Genomic DNA, 4873 nt, shown 5'->3' with positions numbered 1-4873 from the left:
TAGCATATTTGATCCTCAAATTAGAGAATTATAATTTAAAGAAATTGATATTCTATATTCAACATTAGATAAACACAGAAGAACCCTTTCCAAGTACCATAAGTAGATGTTCAGGTAAGTATGGCTAATAAGAATAATTGATAGACTTAATTTGGTACAGATCAGTTGTAGCATTTACAAATGTATGAATTAAAGTTTTAAGAATGTTTAATTTTTCCCTTTCAGGTTGTTACACTACACGACAAATATCTGACTTTTCCTTTTCAGATTTTGAACAATGTATTTGATTAAAATGAATGTATTGATTTTTCTAAGACTAAGTGCCTTACTCTTGACTAAAGCGTAATGAAGTAAACGTAAAGTAATCCTAAAATTGAGGACACTGCAACTTTGTGGATTACAGATTGATCAAATCACCACTGTGAATTTTATGCCTTAGCTGGATCTCTTATGATCCTAAGTTTTAAATGCTTTTGACTAGTGATTGCCTTAAAGCAAATCTTTAAGCTGTTTCTGGTTTTGATTTTATAGTTTGATAAATGACATTAACTAATGGTTTAAATGATAAAAGATATTAGTTTAAAACAAATATTTTGCTATTATGTATCTGTGTTTTATGTGTGTTCATTATTGTACTTGACAAAAGATGCTCCAAACACTGATGAGAGATAATTTTTCCTATTAGGATTGCCTGTATCAATCATTGTGATTGAATGTTTCAATCTTATTCTACTTTGTGATGTAATTGAATGTAAGGTGAGACCACACTCGAATCTGAAGACGCCTATTGATTTAAGTATTGACCAGAATTATTAGACTAATGTTTTAAGGTTATCAAAAATGATAAAAAGAGAGGAACTGTTAAGGAATAATTCTTCTAGATATCTAACCTTTTACTCTGACATATGTTATCTCCTCTAAGGAAAGGCCTTGGTGCCATATGTGTTGTTGTCCCCAGTGTGAGACCGGTCAACTTGACTGGCACGTAGGGTAATTGTTGTGGGAACACTGAGGCACTTCTTTATCGGTGTTTGTGGGCTCTCGGATGTGAAATCCTTGAGGCCATGAGCGTTGGACGCAGATGATTCAGTGTTTAGTCTACTCCTTCAGAGATGTTGATTCTCTGTGAACCTGTTAAAAGGTCTAGCATAGAGAGAGGTTCTTCAGAATTGACGTGGCAACTCTACCGTGTGGTCAGAACCTCTGACTCTTTGATTTGTGATGTAAATCCTCCGGCCGAATACTCTGAATAAACCCATCAGTGTTTGACATCAAAGCTCCAACTCTCACCGTGTCTCCTTCCTGAGTCGGTGACTCCATGCATTACTACACAGAAGTTTCCTCCACAGAAACCAAGATGGTGACGACTAGAAACCAAGATCGTGACGACCAGAAACCAAGATGGTGGCGACCAAAAAACAAGATGGTGACGACTAGAAACCAAGATGGTGACGAATAGAAACCAAGATGGTGGCGACCAAAAAACAAGATGTTGACGACCAAAAACCAAGATTGTGACAAATAGAAACCAAGATGGTGGCGACCAAAAAACAAGATGGTGACGAATAGAAACCAAGATGGTGACGACCAAAAAACAAGATGGTGACGAATAGAAACCAAGATGGTGGCGACTAGAAACAAAGATGACGACTAGAAACCAAGATGGTGACGAATAGAAACCAAGATGGTGGCGACCAAAAAACAAGATGGTGACGAATAGAAACCAAGATGGTGGCGACCAAAAACAAGATGGTGACGACTAGAAACCAAGATGGTGACGACCAAAAAACAAGATGGTGACGACTAGAAACCAAGATGGTGACGACCAAAAAACAAGATGGTCACGACTAGAAACCAAGATGGTGACGACCAGAAACCAAGATGGTGACGACCAAAAAACAAGATGGTGAAGACCAAAAAACAAAAATGATGACGACTAGAAACCAAGATGGTGACGACCAGAAAACAAGATGGTAACGACCAAAAAACAAGATGGTGACGACTAGAAACCAAGATGGTGATGACCAAAAAACAAGATGGTGACGACCAGAAAACAAGATGGTGACGACTAGAAACCAAGATGGGGACGACCAAAAAACAAGATGGTGACGACTAGAAACCAAGATGGTGACGACCAAAAAACAAGATGATGACGACTAGAAACCAAGATGGTGACGACCAAAAAACAAGATGGTGACAACGAGAAACAAGATGGTGACGACTAGAAACCAAGATGGTGACGACTAGAAACCAAGATGGGGACGACCAAAAAACAAGATGGTGACGACTATAAACCAAGATGGTGGCGACTATAAACCAAGATGGTGACGACCAGAAACAAGATGGTGACAACGAGAAACAAGATGGTGACGACTAGAAACCAAGATGGTGACGAATAGAAACCAAGATGTTGACGAATAGAAACCAAGATGGTGGCGACCAAAAAACAAGATGGTGACGAATAGAAACCAAGATGGTGGCGACCAAAAAACAAGATGGTGACGACTAGAAACCAAAATGGTGACGACCAAAAAACAAGATGGTGACGACTAGAAACCAAGATGGTGACGACCAAAAAACAAGATGGTGACGACTAGAAACCAAGATGGTGACGACTATAAACCAACATGGTAGCGACTAGAAACCAAGATGGTGACGACCAGAAACCAAGATGGTGACGACCAAAAAACAAGATGGTGAAGACCAAAAAACAAAAATGATGACGACTAGAAACCAAGATGGTGACGACCAGAAACCAAGATGGTGACGACCAAAAAACAAGATGGTGACGACCAGAAACCAAGATGGTGACGACTAGAAACCAAGATGGTGACGACTAGAAACCAAGATGGTGGCGACCAAAAAACAAGATGGTGACGACCAAAAAACAAGATGGTGACGACTAGAAACCAAGATGGTGACGACCAAAAAACAAGATGGTGACGACTAGAAACCAAGATGGTGACGACTAGAAACCAAGATGGTGGCGACCAAAAAACAAGATGGTGACGAATAGAAACCAAGATGGTGACGAATAGAAACCAAGATGGTGACGACTAGAAACCAAGATGGTGGCGACCAAAAAACAAGATGGTGACGACTAGAAACCAAGGTGGTGACGACCAAAAAACAAGATGGTGACGACTAGAAACCAAGATGGTGACAACCAAAAAACAAGATGGTGACGACTAGAAACCAAGATGGTGACGACTATAAACCAACATGGTGGCGACTAGAAACCAAGATGGTGACGACCAAAAAAACAAGATGGTGACGACTAGAAACCAAGATGGTGGCGACCAAAAAACAAGATGGTGACGAATAGAAACCAAGATGGTGGCGACCAAAAAACAAGATGGTGACGACTAGAAACCAAGATGGTGGCTACCAAAAAACAAGATGGTGACGAATAGAAACCAAGATGGTGACGAATAGAAACCAAGATGGTGACGACGAGAAACCAAGATGGTGACGACCAGAAACCAAGATGGTGACGACTAGAAACCAAGATGGTGACGACTAGAAACCAAGATCGTGACGACCAGAAACCAAGATGGTGACGACCAGAAACCAAGATGGTGACGACTAGAAACCAAGATCGTGACGACCAGAAACCAAGATGGTGGCGACCAAAAAACAAGATGGTGACGACTAGAAACCAAGATGGTGACGAATAGAAACCAAGATGGTGACAACCAAAAAACAAGATGGTGACGACTATAAACCAAGATGGTGACGACTATAAACCAACATGGTGGCGACTAGAAACCAAGATGGTGACGACCAAAAAACAAGATGGTGACGACTAGAAACCAAGATGGTGGCGACCAAAAAACAAGATGGTGACGAATAGAAACCAAGATGGTGACGACCAAAAAACAAGATGGTGACGAATAGAAACCAAGATGGTGGCGACCAAAAAACAAGATGGTGATGACTAGAAACCAAGATGGTGGCGACCAAAAAACATGATGGTGACGAATAGAAACCAAGATGGTGACGACCAAAAAACAAGATGGTGACGAATAGAAACCAAGATGGTGGCGACTAGAAACAAAGATGACGACTAGAAACCAAGATGGTGACGACCAAAAAACAAGATGGTGACGAATAGAAACCAAGATGGTGACGAATAGAAACCAAGATGTTGACGAATAGAAACCAAGATGGTGGCGACCAAAAAACAAGATGGTGACGAATAGAAACCAAGATGGTGGCGACCAAAAACAAGATGGTGACGACTAGAAACCAAGATGGTGACGACCAAAAAACAAGATGGTGACGACTAGAAACCAAGATGGTGACGACTAGAAACCAAGATGGTGACAACCAAAAAACAAGATGGTGACGACTATAAACCAAGATGGTGACGACTAGAAACCAAGATGGTGACAACCAAAAAACAAGATGGTGACGACTAGAAACCAAGATGGTGACGACTATAAACCAACATGGTGGCGACTAGAAACCAAGATGGTGACGACCAGAAACCAAGATGGTGACGACCAAAAAACAAGATGGTGACGACTAGAAACCAAGATGGTGACGACCAAAAAACAAGATGGTGACGACTAGAAACCAAGATGGTGACGACCAAAAAACAAGATGGTGACGACTAGAAACCAAGATGGTGACGACCAGAAACCAAGATGGTGACGACCAAAAAACAAGATGGTGACGACCAGAAACCAAGATGGTGAAGACCAAAAAACAAGATGGTGACGACTAGAAACCAAGATGGTGACGACCAAAAAACAAGATGGTGACGACTAGAAACCAAGATGGTGACGACCAGAAACCAAGATGGTGACGACTAGAAACCAAGATGGTGATGACTAGAAACCAAGATGGTGATGACCAAAAAACAAGATGG

This window comes from Trematomus bernacchii, unplaced genomic scaffold, assembly GCF_902827165.1.
Source record: "Trematomus bernacchii unplaced genomic scaffold, fTreBer1.1, whole genome shotgun sequence".
In the NCBI taxonomy this organism is placed as follows: Eukaryota; Metazoa; Chordata; class Actinopteri; order Perciformes; family Nototheniidae; genus Trematomus; species Trematomus bernacchii.
This window is presented reverse-complemented; position numbering follows the sequence as displayed.